This window comes from Triticum dicoccoides, chromosome 6A, assembly GCF_002162155.2.
Source record: "Triticum dicoccoides isolate Atlit2015 ecotype Zavitan chromosome 6A, WEW_v2.0, whole genome shotgun sequence".
In the NCBI taxonomy this organism is placed as follows: domain Eukaryota; kingdom Viridiplantae; phylum Streptophyta; class Magnoliopsida; order Poales; family Poaceae; genus Triticum; species Triticum dicoccoides.
Genome location: NC_041390.1, coordinates 46770698 through 46789881, shown reverse-complemented (window position 1 = coordinate 46789881; position 19184 = coordinate 46770698).

The following is a 19184-nucleotide window of genomic DNA, read 5'->3' as shown; positions in this document are numbered from 1 at the left end:
GCGGCCTCGACTGTGCCAGCTGTCGCCGCGCCGGCTGACCCCGTTGATACGCCGGCTGCCTGCCCCGACACTGATCATACGTGCATGCCCCATGCATGTGGCCTCGATGGGGCGCCCACGTCACCTGGTCTAGAGGCCTTGAGGTCGCCTGGGCTGACGACCCCCATAGCGACGGACCCTGCGACGAACCCTGCGACGGCCATATCACCTAGGCTGGCGTCTGCGCGGTCGCCCGGGTCGGCTGACCCTGCAGCCCCGTCACTTGGGCCGGCGACCTCACCGGCTGGTGCCTCGGGTTCGTCCTCGTTGCCTCGCCCGTCATCACCAACCATGCCCGGTCTATCTTCGCCAACTACTCCAGGCTCGGGTACGATAGTGACTGCCTCACCGGCTGCGATCATTGACTCGCCTGATAGCGTGTCTTCTTCATCTCTGTTGGACAGTGTCTCCCATGTGGTGGCTGCTCACCGCTGCCTCAGTCGGCCGTCCTTCATCCTCATACTCGCAGCAAGAGTGGCATCTACCAACCGAAGAAGCGCATTGATGGTACTGTCGCATGGCTTGCGGCCTGTGTTGCTCTTGCTGAAGCCGATCCTACGACTGAACCACGACATTTCCAGGCAGCACTTGGCATTCCTCATTGGCGTGCTGCTATGGAGCAGGAGATCCATGCTCTCCAAAGAAACAACACTTGGCGTCTGGTTCCACCTCCATCTGGTGTCAATATCATTGATTCTAAATGGGTTTTCAAGGTGAAGAAACATGCTGATGGCTCCATTGAGAGGTACAAGGCACGCCTGGTTGCCAAGGGATTCAAACAACGGTATGGCATTGATAATGAAGACACATTCAGTCCTGTTATTAAACCAACTACGATTCGTGTTCTTCTTTCCTTGGCTGTTACTCGAGGATGGTCGCTTCAACAATTTGACGTTCAGAATGCCTTTCTTCACGGAGTTTTGGAAGAAGAGGTTTGCATGTGTCAGCCACCAGGTTTTGTTGATCCTGCTCGGCCACGTCACTTATGTCGCCTTGTCAAGGCTCTCTATGGTCTGAAGCAGGCCCCTCGTGCGTGGCATGCACGTCTTGGTGCTGCCCTTCATGCGCATGGGTTTGTGCCTTCTACAGCAGACACATCTCTGTTTATTCTTCAGCGACCTGAGGTGACTATGTACATTCTGGTCTTTGTTGATGATATCATACTTGTCAGTTCGTCTGCTGCTTCTACGGATCGGCTTGTGTCCTCTCTTGGTGCTGAGTTTGCTGTTAAGGATCTTGGGAGACTGCATTATTTTTTGGGTCTGGAGGTGTTTCATTCTGATGGTGGCTTGACTCTTACTCAGAAGAAGTACTCTCAGGATCTCCTACGTCGTGCTGGTATGCTGCAGTGTAAGGCTGCTATGACTCCCATGTCTGCCACAGACAAACTGACAGCTTTTGATGGTGACTTGCTCTCTCCTGCGGATGCCACTGAGTACCGCAACATTGTTGGTGGGCTGAAGTACTTGCTCATTACTCGACCAGACATATCATTTGCTGTTAGCCGTGTGTGCCAGTATCTTCATGCACCACGTGACTCTCATTGGTCAGCCGTTAAGTGCATCTTGCGCTATGTTCGTCACACTGGTTCATATGGCCTTCATCTTCAGCCTGCATCTTCTGGCTTGATCTCAGCATTTTCTGATGCCGATTGGGCTGGTAGTCCTGATGATCAGCGATCCACGGGGGGACATGCTATGTTCTTTGGACCTAACTTGATCGCCTGAGAAGCTTGCAAGCAAGCTAAAGTGTCTCAGAGTAGTACTAAAGCTGAGTACAAAGCAGTTGCTAATGCCATAGCTGAGATCATGTGGGTGCAGTCTTTGCTTCGGGAGTTGAGGGTCTCTCCGACTCAGCCGCCTGTCATTTGGTGTGATAGCATTGGTGCCACATATCTTTCATCCAATCCGGTATTTCATGCCCGAACGAAGCACATCGAAGTTGACTATCACTTTGTGAGGGAACGTGTTGCTCAGAAGCTTCTTCAGATCAAGTTTGTTTCTTCTAAGGATCAACTTGCTGATATCTTCACTAAACCCTTGCCCTTGCCTTCTTTTGAGGGTTGTCGACACAATCTTAACCTTCTGAGTGTTTCAGGATATAGTTAAGATTGAGGGAGGGTGTTAGACTAAGTATATAGCATATATATGTGTTGTAACATAATCTGTATTTGTACTGTTCCCTCTTATAAATATATGACAGCCGTACCCACCAAGGGTATCGAGCATTGTTCTAAACCCTAGCGTGTCTAACACCACTTGGCCGGAGATCGCCGGAGTGGCCCGCTCCGTCGCTGGCAGCGCCCTCCCCTGCACCCTCCTCTGTTTCCATCGGGGGCAGGGAGAGTTGGAAGAAGATGCGGCTAGGTGGGCCCCGCACCTTCCCGACCCCACCTAGCAGTGTCTTGGCGTTGACCCCACCCGGGCCCGCATGTGTAAGTGGAAACGTTTTCTTGAAATGTGTTTTTGGTTTACAAAAGCGTATTTCCTTCCTCTTTTATCTGAAATGCGCTTTCCCAGTTCTAAAAGCGTATTCTCTTTGCACTTCGACTCAAAATACGTTTCCATGTGCAGAAAACGTATTCGGCCCAAAGGCGCGTTTAGTTTTTCCTCCAGGGATCCGTTGAAGATGAAAATATTCATAGATAGGCCCCTGATCTTCCACACTTCATAACTCCGCAACCATAACTCCTATTGAGGTGAAACCAACACTCACGTCTTAAGTCTTGTCGAGCACTTTCTGTACCATTTTCATAAGGTGTTCACACTGTGAAAATGACCATTATGCCCTTGCCTCAAATCAACCCCCTTCGAGAGAGAACCGTCCGATGTTTCGTTCCGTGGCTTCACCGCACTTCTTCCCGGAGTCTCCGTCACCCCCACGCAAGCCACAACAGCCACTTGCATGGTAGCCATGCAGTAGCCATGGTTTCTACCTGAATATTTAATATAGTTAGGCGTTGAGTTGATGACATTTATGAAACAAACACAAAATCTGCACACCCTTTAGATCAATTGTCGTGTGCTCACTAGTGCAGATCCTCTACGCCACCCTATCATTTTGTGGATGGCTATATCGAGCAATCTAGACTATCTATTTCCTATCTTCATTTAAAAATGTAGGCTTTATGATGCTAGTGTTCATGCTATGCTCATGTGTAGTGTTATGATCATGCTCGTCAGCATGCCATGCTCAGTTGGATATAGGCATCATTGTTGTTATGCTCGATGATTTATTATGGTTGCACATCCATGCTCATATTGGTATCATGTTCATGCATTGGAGTTGCATCATGTTTTTTGTATTATGGCTCAACTTATTGCATTCAAGTTTAACCGGATAATAATGAACTTGAACAACTATTGGTCGAGTCATGGTGCCACTAAATCAAGCTGGCCAGTGCAACCACATTTGATTTTACGGGAAGGCCCTAATGCGGTATATTGTCGTGCCTCTCGCCGGTGCTTCCAACGAGGGAATGTTATGCGCGGGCGCTACCCTGATTAGGTAGGACGGCATAATCCTTGTGTGCCCGTGGTTGGTTTTGAGCTCATGTCCCCGTTTGGGACCGTTTTTGTTTTGCCACGACAGTGGCCATTGATGCCTTTGGTAGGCACGGGGCCACCCATGACTTAGCCCAGAAGGGAGTTGGTCAGAGTGGCCGGGAGAGTGTCATGGCAGTAGATCAGTTTTGTCGGAACACCGTTGGTCCACATGTATGGGAGTGCGAGGCCATGGGTTCTGTGGTGTGGGTAAAGTGCGCTACCTCTGCAGAGTGTGTTTTAAATCTATCTATAGCCGGGCCCATGGATATGAGCCCAATTCATAGTCGGTCACTGTCGGTGTCAAAACCGGCAGATCTCGGGTAGGGGGTCCCGAACTGTGCGTCTAGGCCAGATGGTAACAGGAGGCAAGGGACACGAAGTTTTACCCAGGTTCGGGCCCTCTCGATGGAGGTAATACCCTACGTCCTGCTTGGTTAATATTGATGATATGGGTAGTACAAGAGTAGATCTACCACGAGATCGAAGAGGCTAAACCCTAGAAGCTAGCCTATGGTATGATTGTTGTTGTGTATGTTGTCCTACGGACTAAAACCCTCCGGTTTATATAGACACCGGAGAGGGTTAGGGTTACACAAAGTCGGTTACAATGGTAGGAGATCTGCATATCCGTATCGCCAAGCTTGCCTTCCACGCCAAGGAAAGTCCCTTCCGGACACGGGACGAAGTTTTCAATCTTGTATCTTCATAGCCCAGGAGTCCGGCTGAAGGTATAGTCCGGCTATCCGAACACCCCCTAATCCAGGACTCCCTCAGTAGCCCCCGAACCAGGCTTCAATGATGATGAGTCCGGCGCGCAGATTGTCTTCGACATTGCAAGGCGGGTTCTCCCCCAAATTCTATGTACCTGTTGAATAAAGTCCGGTTTCTTGTAGATGTTGCGCTCCTTGGCTTCTACGCCCAATAATGGCCGCTTCCCACGTGTCAAACGAATATGAAAAGTCTGAGTGTTTTTACATCCACACCCCTAGTCGCGTAAATGAGCTGCCCTATTTAAGGGGACGAGGATTTAGATCCAAACCACACCTTCTCCCCTTCGCGAGTGTTCATCAGAGCGCATCCGACAAGGGTCAATTCCACCATGGCCAGCCGTCGCAACTCCTCCCCTCGCCCTTCCAGCCCTAAGCCTGGATATTGGGAGAGATGCTCCATCCCGCATAGCGAGCTAGTGACGCTCCAGACCAAGGGATTTCTCCCCCCGGCCTATATGGTCCCGGTTCGAGCCGGTCTTGCCGTCTATAACGGCGGAGAGCAAGCAGAGAGTGCCCCTAATCCCTCCAAAGGAGAGCGAGTGTGCCTCGTCCCTTATTTAATAAGGGGGATCGGATTTCCAATCCATCCATTTCTCTGGGGGCTGCTGGAGTTCTACGGCCTCCAGCTACATAATCTCACGCCTGCCTCCGTATTGCATATCGCGGGCTTTTTAGCCCTCTGCGAGCTGTTCTTGGGTGTTGAAGCTCATTTCGGGCTGTGGAAAGAGCTATTCTGCCTTGTGCCCCGTTCCAAGAAGGGGTCAATGTATCAAGTGGGCGGAGCCGAAGTGTGGCGCATCGCCGGGACCATATATCTGTCTGGAACCCCAAAGAAGGCATCCAAAGACTGGCCCTCGGAATGGTTTTATATAGAAGACGTCCCGCTGCCGGATCCTGTCCGGATCGGCCTCCCTGAATTCAACAGTGCTCCCTTAAAGAAGCGCCTAAGCTGGCGCCCACGGAGCCCTCAGAGGGAAAGTGACAGGGACATCGTTTACCTGATGGGCTGAATAAGATTGTTAGCCCATTCCGGACTAACCATGATCGGGGTTATGGCCGAATGCATTATGCGAGGGGTGCAGCCGCTTCAGTATAGAAGCCACCCCATGTGGGACTTCAACGGGGAGGACGACACCACCCGGTACGGCCGTAAGGGGCCGGATTCAGCTGCCGCTCTACTAAAGATCTTGTCCACTTTGTATAAGGGAGAAGAGGAGGAATATCTCCACGTCAACCCTCAGGGTGGATTCTCCATGCACAATCCCCCAAGCTGGGTAAGCGGCCGTATTTACTTGTCCATCTGTTTTGTATTCCCATTGTTAAATATTCAGTCTGACGACTTCAATGCAGGAACTGCACCGGGCTGTTAAGGAAATAAGCAGCCCTCCTCCACAACACGAGGACCCAGGGCGGTCCCTCGACCTGACCTCTCAAGAGGATCCAGACATATCTGTGGAGCTGATTGATGGAGTGTTCCATCAATTGAGTAAGGACAATGCCTTGGTGGCCATTACGGCCGATTACCCAGGGCTAATCCTGACCCCCCAGGTAACTGAGATCGAAGTCCCAGTACCCCGAATAGGTGTCCGCCCACTCGTGTTTTCAGTTTCTTGATTACAACTAAACTTTACAGGGGATGTTTTTAAGGCGGAAGGCCGAACCTGCGGCGACAAGCCAACGAGGGGCTGTAGGGCCCCGCGGGCAGAAAAGAAGTGCAGTCCGGACCGAGGCGTCAGCGCAAAGGTATGGCGCGCCCCTTATCCCAGGTGTTATAACTTCGAGGCACATTGACACTCGCTGTTAGGACCCCGATCCTAAGTCACACCGATCTAGCATGTAACACATCATATCACTTTGCGGCCTCACGCACGGTATTCCCACGGGTGCCACCTTACCTGGCCCGGGACCGTTTGCGCCTTTTGGCTCACGTATATGATAGTGTCGCTAGCATCCATATGACAAAGAACCCGGGCCGACATGGCTAGTCGTGAACCCAAAGCGGCACTAACCCATGGGGATAGGCATACATGAATCAATCTCGGGCATGTCGGTCAACAGCGTGTGAATCCGGGCTATAGCAGTAGGCTAACAGGACTCCGGATGTCACCGCGTGACATTTCCCCGAAGGGACAGACACAGGAATGAAGTGAAACACATGCCGGCCAGTCAAGTGTCCTGAGCAGTAGTGCTGGGCTAGCAGGACTCCGGTGAACCGGGCTGTAGCGGACTACTATCGCTCAGAAAGCACTAGACTACATTTCCCCATATGATAGGCTGCCAAGGGTAAACAACTAGATTGTCGGATCCCACTCATACCAAGCATTTCAATCATACACACAATATGCCCGATATGAGTACTTACAACATGGCATCACAACAAGACTCTATGACTCAAGTATTTATTCATTAGGCTCCGAAGAGCGAGATATAACAAACATGGGTCTCATGACCCAACATACTGAGCATACAAGCAACAAGCACATGCGGAAGCTAAACTTGTCTGAGTACAGACAACTACAAATGAAGAAGGCTGAGAAGCCTGACTATCTACCAGATCCTGCCGAGGGCACAAGATCGTAGCTGAGGTAACAAGCTAAACTTCGAAGTCCACGCGGAACTACTAGCGAGACTGAAGTCTCTCTGCAAAACATAAAATAGGCAAACGTGAGTACAAATGTACCCAGCAAGACTTACATCAGAACTAACTACATATGCATCGGTATCAATAAAGGGGGTGGTGGAGTTTGACTGCAGCAAGCCAGCTTTGACTCGGTGGCTATCCTGAACTACGACTGCAAGTAACTCTTTTGAGGTGGCACACACGAGTCCACATATTCACCATACCAATACACCACTATGGATCCGCTCCCGCCTCCCTGCGAGAACGCCATCAATAGCACTCACACTTATCTTGCGAGTTTTAGAGTATCCACTTTCACTTGTCTATGAACTATGCAAGGGGTCCAAGTTTCCATATCCGAGGAATCCGGCTATTCGAATAGATAATGATAACCCTGCAGGGGTGTACTTCTTCACACACGCTCTCGCCACTTATAGCCCTGTACACGTCACGTACCTCGGCAACCTTCAAGCGGAAGCCGGGCGAGGGAGTCGGCCACGACCTGACTAACCACCAAGTCTCTTGCCCAGGTTTATCACCTATTCGGGTTCCATCCGCAAGGAGATCCGGCCGGGGTGTCGCTCACGGCCCCAAACGATGTGAGCAGGGTTCCCAAGCCCACCATCCGGGTGCCACTTGGTACACCGTGCCACGGTGCCTAGTCTGTCCCAAGCCCACCTGTACCGGGTGCCACTTGGTAGACTACTAACACTACCTACAAATACCAGAAACTAGTTGCAACTCCTGGACAGAGATCGAGTTGATTAATAAGCCGAGAGGGGCCGAGTTAACGGAACCCAATGTGTGGTAGTAACTATTCATGGATCACAAACACAGGACTCAGTTCCTGAGGACGGCTGCAATGAGACAACCCACCATGTACTCCTACATGGCCTCTCACCGCTACCTTTACCAAATCGTGTTCATACACTTAGCTCTCAACGGTAGGACATGTTCACCATGTTCCAATTCATTCCTGATGAATCAGACCAGACTCAACTCTAAGCAGTAGCAAGCATGACAACAAGCATGAATGAGTAGGCACATCAGGGCTCAAACAATTCCTACTCATGCTAGTGGGTTTCATCTATTTACTGTGGCAATGACAGGTCATGCAGAGGAAAGGGGTTCAGCTACCGCAGCATGTAACAGTTGAATCGTTGTTGTCCTAATGCAGAAAAAGAGAGCAGGAGCAAGAGAGTGGGATCATATCGGAATGAACAAGGGGGTTTTTGCTTGCCTGGCACTTCCGAAGATAATATAGTTCTTCATCGGTGTCATCGATCAATCGTCGGAACCACGTCTATCGGGGGGGAACAATCACCGACAAACACAGAAAGAATACAATCAATGCAATGCAACAATATGATGCATGATCATGACATGGCAATATGATGTGAGTTGAGCTAATGCAGGTTTGGGTTGATTTGAACTCAAGGTTCAAATTCAAATTCAATCTATGAATTCAAATAGTGCATTATCATGTTTTGGACTAAACAGTGAGGTTAACTTGCTCAAACATGCATGAAAATGGTACAGATGGATTCCTTGAATTTTTCTGATAATTTTTCATATATCATTTATATTATTTGGAGTTACGGTTGAATTTCTATGATTTTTAGAAGTTTTAACTATTTTCTGGAATTTTCTGAATTGTTTTAGAACAGAAATTAATTACTGTGTCAGCATGACATCGTCATGACGTCAGCAGGTCAACGGGGCACGGTCCAGGTCAAACCTGACCAGTGCGGCCCACGTGTCAGTGTCTAGTCTAATTAACAGGGTTAATTAGCACTGGGTTAACACTAAACCTAATTTAGTTAGAGGCTTGGGCCCACACGTCAGTGACCGGAGGTGGTCAAACCCCCTGTCAAAAAGGTCAACCCACCGGCATTTAGCCACCGGCGAGGGCCGATACGGCGACACGGCTCGGGAAAACGCTACAGGGCCTCATTCGAAGCGTGCCTGGGTGCGTTGGAAAGTCCTTGCTCCCGTGCTTCGAACGGTGCATGTGCTGGGTGGCGGGGAGGCCGGAGCTCGCCGGAGTGGAGCCCGCGGCGGCTACCGGAGCTCGGGTTCGAGTGACGCAACGCTATGGTGCACGGGAGGACGAGCTGGTGGCGGAGTTAGCTTGCTGCGGAGCTGCTGAGCACGTAGTCGTGCTCGGGCACGACCTTTGCTAGCTCTGGCTACGGCGGCGACGAGAACGGCGGTGGCCGGCTCTTGGCTCCGGTGGAACCACGATCTAGAGAGAGCAAAAGAGCACGGGGAGAGAGCGGTTCGGTGCAGAGGCTCACAGCGAGGTCGTAGAGCAGCTCAGTGGCCTGGGGAGGCGACGGAGACGACGAATTGGACCTCGGCATCCGGCGGCCGTGGACGGGGAAGAAAGGTCAGGGACGGCGCTTCGGTGCCCTTCCGGTCGCGTGGATCGGTGAGGAGGACGTACACAAGGCGGCAGAGCTCTTGGATACATCGGAGAGGTGATAGGGAGGCTGTGGCCGCGGTGGCTGTTGACGGCGGCGACGGCGCGCTCGGCCGTGAGAGAGAGGGAAATCCAGGGGAGGGGATGGGGACGAGAGAGAGTGAGAGAGAGCCGGGGAGGGTCGCGTGGTGCTCGTCCTGACGCGTCGGGGAGGGGCAGGCGGGCAAGCAGGAGGTGGAGGCTCAGGCACGGGCGCGTCGCCACGCCTCTGCCAGTAGGCAGAGGTTGAAGACGGCTGTGCCCCTGGTGGGCTGGGCCACCAGGTGGGCTGGCCAGTGCAGCTGGGCCGGAAACAGGTAGGTGGGCCGAGGTAAGTGCCATGTTAGTCCTTCTCTGTCTCTTTTATTTAGTTTCTGTTTTCTATTTTGTTATTTTGTTCTGGGCTTTACTAAAAATACTTAGGCACACTCAAAAATCTCCAAACTGCTCATGGCCACTGTTTGGAATATATCCAACATGGAACATTTCAGTTTAGGATTATTTGAACATTTTAATTATTTTATAGTATTTAAATGCCCAAATTCAAAAACTATATGATTTAGTTCAAAAATCCAGAATGGCCTAGAAATATGTGCATGACTTTTGGCAGAGGTTTTCACCTTTAACAAAAATCATGAACTTTTCTAAAGGGCAATCTGGGTCATTGAAAATATTTTTTTATTGAACCTAGTTGAATTCATTTGGTGCTAGGGTTTAGGCAATCCCCATTTTAGGTTTAACTGAAATTTAAACATGATGCAACACCAGATGCTAGCACTAGGCATTAATAGAACTAGGGATGTGACACTCGCGCTCTCTTCAGGACAAAGAGACCTCGCCGAACTATATCTGGAGAGGCTGCCAATCGCGCCTCCACCAGCCAGGCTCCAAAGCCTGGTCCTAAGGTGGAGGCAAACGCAAGGCGCGCGCCAGACGCTCCTCCGACGGAGGATGTGGACGGGTTGTCTGCCACCAACTCTGAGGTGGAGAGTGCCATGAACCACAGGCGTCGCCGGACAATTCTTCGCGACGCTTGTTTCTCCCAAGGGGCGTTAGATGCCTTCAACTCGGGAGATGCGTACCTCCGTGCTGCTCAAAATGGTCTAGCCAGAGCCATGGAGCAATATGTAAAAGACATACGGGTAAGAAAATTCTGGTAATTATATATATATATATATATATATATATATATATATATATATATATATATATATATATATATATATATATATATACCAGTAGCCCCCGAGACTTGAAACAATTAGAATAACTGATTTAAGGATCATTTGTTATGCAGGTTCTTGCAGAAAAGAATTCCCTACTGTCCAAGGAGCTGGAAGAGTGCAAAGCCGAACTTGAGGCCGCACTAGCCGCGACAGGGGAGCCCAAGGAGACCCCCTCTAGTAATATACACTTCGAAAGATAAGTATTTTGCGAAGCACGACATGGGTGCGAATCTGATAAATGAAATTGTAGATGGCGCTGGATTGAATCCGGAAAGGCAACACCTCCTACGCCAGCTAAAGGTTGGTAAGAAGGTGCTGACAAAGGTGAGGAAGGAGAAGAACGATCTCCAAGATGCCAACACCAAGCTGGGCGTCGAGCTGAAAGATGTTCGTGCCCAGCTGTCAGACTCCGTGAAGGAGAATCAGCGGCTTCGGCGTGACATATTTAGTAAGTGCTTGAACGAACCTTTGAAAGAAAGTTCGGCGGGGAAGTCGACTAACAGAGCAATGTCTGTAGGTGTGCTAACAGGTCGTCCTGCAAAGGAGATGCCCGGTTCTACGGGTGACCTTCTTCCCGAGCTCTTGCAACTGCTCGATCGAGTTCGGCAAGCGATGCAAGGCGTCGCCCAGGCCCTGTGGCCATCCGTCTCCATTCCCAAAGGTATCAGCCTCTTGTGGAAGCTAAAGGGAGCACGGCGGCGCTTCCTCTTGTGGAAGATATCAGCCTGCTGTCAAGGCGCTAGGGAGGCCTGGGCCATGGTGAAGACGCGGTACGCAAAGGCTGACCCCAACCACATGGCCGAGGTCGGTCCTGTAGGGCCCGATGGGAAGGAGATCCCTGTAAGCTTAGTATACGGCCAAGTAGAGTTGGCCGCAAAGTATTCCCAGCAGGACTGTAAATTAGACAGCCTGTTAGATGGTATTGAATAGGAATACAATCAGTCAAAATGACTATGTATTTAATTGACATTTATAATGCCTTGTAGCCGAATTGTAGATCATTTGTCATGGCCGACCTTTTCGCTTCAGCCTCGGGACCTGATGGTCCGGAGTGTGTCCGAAATCCCCTGTGTTTATATAGGAACCAGGGAATGCATGTAGACCAGGCGTAGGGGTCATTACGGCTTGAACAGACAAGTTCCCGACTAGTTATGTTATATTACATGTTTAGTAAGAAACATCTTACAGGGAGAATAGTTCCGTTAGGGGTTCCTTTCCCTGGGAGGCATGCCCTAAGGTGCATGTCCATGCTGCGAAAAGAAACACTGGAAAAAATCTGGGGGCATATAGATAAAAATAAAAAAAGATCATCTTTAGTTCACCGACCGAATATTCCCTTAAGAACGCTAGCTTTCGGCTTCACCCAGTCTGAGGTACACGTCCGGCTGACCCGGCAGTAACAATCGCAGAGGTGCTCCCTTTACCACCTAGCCGAACAATCAGGAACGTAGGGGTAAGCACAGGAGCCAGGCAACCCAGCTTGGCCAAAACTTAAGTCATATCGATGCATATAATGGTGAATAAAAGGTACATGCGGAAGTGTGACACATGTGTTGGGCATGAAGCCCGTATGAATAAGCTTCTGTTTAAAGAAGCCCCCAGGTTTAATGAGCACGGATAGCGCGTCACTTTATGAGCCTTTAAAGGCTATAAGAGAGAGAGAGAGAAGAAGAGAAATGTAAGACAGAAAATATATAAAAAATGGACAGGGGAAGGAGACGAACAGAGAGTCCGGCGCTAGGCATAGAATCTTTGGAGACGGGCTGTGTTCAATGGGTTTGGTTCAAGTCGGTTGTCCGATGCATCCCGCAGGAGGTACGCTCCTCCAGTCAGGACTTGGTCGATTATGAAGGGACCTTCCCACTTGGGCTTGAGTTTGTCCTTTTTCTTGTCCGGTAGTCATAGAACTAATTCGCTAACGCTATAATTTTTGGCCCGTACTTCTCTAGTTTGGTATCTTCGAGCCTGCTGTTGATAGAATGCGGAACGGGCTTTTGCCACGTCACGCTCCTCCTCCAATGCATCCAAAATGTCCTGCCGATCGACCTCGGCTTCTCTTTCTTCGTACATGCGCACTCGAGGTGAGTCATGAATTATGTCGCAAGGCAAAACTGCCTTTGCGCCGTACACCATAAAGAATGGTGTGTATCCGGTGGTGCGATTCGGCGTGGTCCGCAGCACCCAGAGTACGGAGTCGAGCTCCTCTACCCAGTGCATGTTAGATTCCTTGAGGGACCGCACTAATCTGGGTTTGATGCCACTCATGATAAGACCATTTGCATGTTCGACCTGGCCGTTAGTTTGTGGGTGATAGACGGAAGCATAATCGAGCTTGATGCCCATGTTTTTGCACCAGAGTTTTACCTCATCGGCCGTGAAGTTCGTGCCGTTGTCAGTGATGATGCTGTGGGGGACGCCGTAACGGTGTACAACCCCGGATATAAAGTCTATCACCGGTCCGGATTCGGCCGTCTTAACAGGCTTGGATTCTATCCATTTGATGAACTTATCCCCCTTGACCAGTAAGTATTTTTGCTTGTGGGTTCCGCCTTTAAGGGGTCCAACCATGTCAAGCCCCCAGACCGCGAAGGGCCAAGTAATGGGGATAGTTTGGAGGGCGGTGGGTGACATATGGCTTTGGTTTGCTAAGAGCTGGCAACCGGTGCATCGTTGGACTAAGTCCTGAGCATCTGCCCGGGCCGTCGGCCAATAAAAGCCTGTACGGAAGGCCTTGCTTACAAGGGACCGGGCTGCAGCGTGATGACCGCCGAGTCCGGCATGAATTTCAGCTAGGAGGTTCCGCCCCTCCTCTTCGGAGATGCACCTTTGAAGGACTCCGGTAGTGCTTTTCTTATAAAGCTCTCCCTCGTGGACTCTGTAGGCTTTGGATCGCCGCACTATGCAGCGTGCCTCATTTTGGTCCTCGGGGAGTTCCTACCTAGTAAGGTAGGCGAGGAATGGTTCTGTCCACGGGGCGACGACGACCATTATTACATGGGCTGAAGGTGTTATTTCATTGGCAGAGCCTCCGATTGTGTTAGAATTTTCGGTGTCGGGCAGTGCGGTTGGGTCCGGGCTGTCATTGTTCGGCTCCCCTTCCCATACTATGGATGGCTTGAACAGCCTTTGCAAGAAGATGTTGGGGGGGACTACATCGCGTTTTGCGCCGATGCGTGCCAGGACATCTGCCGCCTGATTATTTTCCCGGGCTATATGGTGAAATTCAAGCCCCTCGAACCGAGCTGACATTTTTAGGACGGCGTTGCGGTAAGCTGCCATTTTGGGATCCTTGGCATCGAAGTCTCCATTTATTTGGGATATTGCGAGGTTCGAGTCCCCGCGCACCTCTAGGTGTTGGATGCCCATGGATGCTGCCATCCGGAGACCATGTAAAAGGGCCTCATATTCGGCTGCATTGTTGGAGTCTGTGTACATAATTTGTAGTATGTATTGAACTGTGTCTCCTATGGGGGACGTCAAAACAACGCCAGCCCCCAGTCCGGCCAACATCTTGGAGCCGTCGAAATGCATGATCCAATTTGAATATGTGCCGTACTCTTTAGGGAGTTCGGCCTCCGTCCATTCTGCGACGAAGTTGGCCAAGACTTGCGACTTGATGGCTCACCGTGGCTTATAAGTTATGTCGAACGGGAGGAGCTCAATTGCCCATTTTGCAATCCGGCCCGTTGCGTCATGGTTGTTTATAATATCGTTAAGTGGTACTTTCGAGGCTACTATTATTGAACACTCTTGAAAGTAGTGTCGTAGCTTCTGGGATGCCATGAATACCGCGTACGCAATCTTTTGATAATGCGGGTACCATGATTCGCAGGGAGTGAGGACAGTGGACACATTATAGACTGGCTTTTGAAGAGGGGATTTGTGTCCGTCCGCTTCTCATTCGACGACGAGCACTGTGCTTACAACCTGATGTGTTGCTGCAATGTATAATAGCATTGGTTCGCCAATGTTTGGCGCGGCCAGGACTGGGTTTGTTGCCAGTATGGCTTTTATTTCGTCGAGTCCGGCCGTGGCTGCATCCGTCCATTTGAAGTGTTCGGTGCATCGATGGAGGCGGTAAAGGGGTAGGGCCTTTTCTCCCAAGTGGTAGATAAAGCGGCTTAGAGCTGCCACGCATCTGGTTAACTTTTGTATTTGTTTGAGGTCCTTTGGGATATCCAGTTGCGACAGAGCTCGGATCTTGGCTGGATTTGCTTCAATTCCTCTACCGGATACAATGAAGCCCAAGAGCTTTCCAGCTGGAATGCCGAAAACGCATTTTTCCGGGTTGAGCTTGATGTCGTATGTTCGGAGGTTATCAAATGTGAGCCTCAAGTCGTCTACTAGAGATTCAACATGTCTTGTTTTGACGACCACATCATCTACATATGCCTCCACCGTTTTGCCGATTTGGCTTGCCAGGCATGTCTAAATCATGCGCTGATATGTTGCGCCGGCGTTTTTGAGCCCGAAGGGCATCGTGTTGAAGCAGAATGGGCCGTATGGTGTGATAAATGCCGTTGCGGCTTGGTCTGTTTCTGCCATCTTGATTTGATGGTAGCCGGAATATGCGTCGAGGAAACACAACGAATCGTGTCCTAAGGTAGCGTCGATAATTTGATCGATGTGGGGGAGGGGGAAGGGATCCTTCGGGCAAGCCTTGTTAAGGTCTTTAAAATCAACACACAGGCGCCAAGATTTGTCCTTCTTTGGTACCATCACCAGGTTTGCTAGCCAGTCCGGATGTTTTATATCTCTGATGAATCCGGCCTCCAATAGCTTTGCTAGCTCCTCTCCCATGGCATGTCTCTTAGGTTCGGAAAAATGCCGAAGAGCTTGTTTGATAGGTTTGAATCCTGTTTGGATATTTAAGCTATGCTCGGCCAGCCTGCGTGGGTTTCCTGGCATGTCTGAAGGGTGCCAGGCGAAAATGTCCCAGTTCTCTCGTAGGAACTCTCGCAGTGCGGCGTCGACATCAGGGTTTAACTGTGCCCCGATGGAAGCTGTTTTATTGGGGTCCGTTGGATGGACTTGGAATTTGACTATTTCGTCCGCCGGTTTAAAGGAGGTGGACTTGGATCTTTTGTCGAGTACCACATCGTCCCTATTCACCGTAGAGCGCAGCGCAGTCAGCTCCTCAGCCGCTAGGGCTTCGGATAGTGCCTCGAGGGCTAGTGCGGCTGTCTTGTTTTTGACGCAGAGTGCTATGTCCGGATCACTAGCGAGAGTGATGATCCCGTTAGGCCTGGGCATCTTGAGCTTCATGTACCCGTAATGGGGTATTTCTGTTGGGGAACGTAGCAGAAATTCAAAAATTTTCCTACGTAACACCAAGATCTATCTATGGAGAGACCAGCAACGAGTAGAAGGAGAGGAGAGTTTGCATCTACATACCCTTGTAGATCGCTAAGCGGAAGCGTTCAAGTGAACGGGGTTGATGGAGTCGTACTCGTCGTGATTCAGATCACCGATGATCAAGTGCCAAACGGACGGCACCTCCGCGTTCAACACACGTACAGCCCGGTGACGTCTCCCACGCCTTGATCCAGCAAGGAGAGAGGGAGAGGTTGAGGAAGACTCCATCCAGCAGCAGCACAACGGCGTGGTGGTGATGGAGGAGCGTGGCAATCCTGCAGGGCTTCGCCAAGCACCTACGGGAGAGGAGGAGGTGTCACGGGAGGGAGGGAGGCGCCAAGGGCTCAGGTATGGATGCCCTCCCTCCCCTCCACTATATATAGGGGCAGGGGAGAAGGGGGAGGCGCAGCCTTGCCCCCTACTCCAAGAAAGGGGTGCGGCTAAGGAAGGGGGGAGGAGTCCATCCTCCCCAAGGCACCTCGGAGGTGCCTTCCCCCTTTAGGACTCTCCCCTTTTTCCTTTATCTTGGCGCATGGGCCTCTAGGGGCTGGTGCCCTTGGCCCATGTAGGCCAAGGCGCACCCCCTACAGCCCATGTGGCCCCCCGGGGCAGGTGGCCCCACCCGGTGGGCCCCCGGGACCCTTCCGGTGGTCCCGGTACAATACCGATGACCCCGAAACTTGTCCCGATGGCCGAAACAGGACTTCCTATATATAAATCTTTACCTCCGGACCATTCCGGAACTCCTCGTGACGTCCGGGATCTCATCCGGGACTCCGAACAACATTCGGTAACCACATACAAGCTTCCTTTATAACCCTAGCGTCATCGAACCTTAAGTGTGTAGACCCTACGGGTTCGGGAGACATGTAGACATGACCGAGACGTTCTCCGGTCAATAACCAATAGCGGGATCTGGATACCCATGATGGCTCCCACATGTTCCACGATGATCTCATCAGATGAACCACGATGTCAAGGACTTAATCAATCCCGTATTCAATTCCCTTTGTCTATCGGTATGTTACTTGCCCGAGATTCGATCGTCGGTATCCAATACCTTGTTCAATCTCGTTACCGGCAAGTCACTTTACTCGTTCCGTAACACATCATCCCGTGATCAACTCCTTGGTCACATTGCGCATATGATGATGTCCTACCGAGTGGGCCCAGAGATACCTCTCCGTTTACACGGAGTGACAAATCCCAGTCTCGATCCGCATAAAACAATAGATACTTTCGGAGATACCTGTAGTGCACCTTTATAGTCACCCAGTTACGTTGTGACGTTTGATACACCCAAAGCACTCCTACGGTATCCAGGAGTTACACGATCTCATGGTCGAAGGAAGAGATACTTGACATTGGCAAAGCACTAGCAAATGAACTACACGATCTTTTGTGCTAGTCTTAGGATTGGGTCTTGTCCATCACATCATTCTCCTAATGATGTGATCCCGTTATCAACGACATCCAATGTCCATAGCCAGGAAACCATGACTATCTGTTGATCACAACGAGCTAGTCAACTAGAGGCTCACTAGGGACATATTGTGGTCTATGTATTCACACGTGTATTACGATTTCCGGATAATACAGTTATAGCATGAATAAAAGACAATTATCATGAACAAGGAAATATAATAATAATACTTTTATTATTGCCTCTAGGGCATATTTCCAACAGTCTCCCACTTGCACTAGAGTCAATAATCTAGTTCACATCGCCATGTGATTAACACTCACAGGTCACATCGCCATGTGGCTAATACCCAAGAGTTTACTAGAGTCAGTAGTCTAGTTCACATCACTATGTGATTAACACTCAATGAGTTTTATGTTTGATCATGTTGCTTGTGAGAGAGGTTTTAGTCAACGGGTCTGAACCTTTCAGATCCGTGTGTGCTTTACAAATCTCTATGTCATCTCCTAGATGCAGCTACCACGCTCTATTTGGAGCTATTCCAAACAACTGTTCTACTTGGAGCTATTCTAAATTATTGCTCCATTATATGTATCCGGTCTCTCTACTCAGAGCTATCCGGATGGGTGTCAAGCTTGCATCGTCGTAACCTTTACGACGAACTCTTTTACCACCTCCATAATCGAGAAAATTCCTTAGTCCACTAGTTACTAAGGATAACTTTGACCGCTGCCCTGTGAGCCATTCTTGGATCACTCTTGTACCCCTTGACTGACTCATGGCAAGGCACACTTCAGGTGCGGTACACAACATAGCATACTGAAGAGCCTACGTCTTAAGCATAGGGGACGACCTTCGTCCTTTCTCTCTATTCTGCCGTGGTCGAGCTTTAAGTCTTAACTTCGTACCTTACAACTCAGGCAAGAACTCCTTCTTTGACTGGTCCATCTTGAACACCTTCAAGATCATGTCAAGGTATGTGCTCATTTGAAAGTATTATTAAGCATTTTGATCTATCCTTATAGATCTTGATGCTCAATGTTCAAGTAGCTTGATCCAGGTTTTCTATTGAAAACACCTTTCAAATAACCCTATATGCTTTCTAGAAATTCTACATCATTTCTGATCAACAATATGTCAACAACATATACTCATCAGAAATTCTATAGTGCTCCCACTCACTTCTTTGGAAATACAAGTTTTTCATAAAACTTTGTACAAACCCAAAATCTTTGATCATCATCAAAGCATACATTCCAACTCCAAGATGCTCACTCCAGTCCTTAGAAGGATTGCTGGAGCTAGCATACCTTTTAGCATCCTTAGGATCGACAAAACCTTTCTGATTGTATTACATACAACCTTTCCTTAAGAAACTGGTAAGGAAACTCGTTTTGACATCCATCTGCCAGATTTCATAAATGCAGCTAATGCTAACATGATTCCGACGGACTTAAGCATCGCTACGGATGAGAAAATCTCATCGTAGTCAACTCCTTGAACTTGTGAAAAACTCTTCGCCACAAGTCGAGCTTCATAGACGGTGATATCACCATCCACGTCCGTCTTCTTCTTAAAAGATCCATTTATCTCAATGGATTGCCGATCATCGGGCAAGTCCATCAAAGTCCATGCTTTGTTCTGATATATGGATACTATCTCGGATTTCATGGCTTCTAACCATTTGTCGGAATTCGGGCCCACCATCGCTTCTCCATAGCTCGTAGGTTCATTGTTGTCTAGCA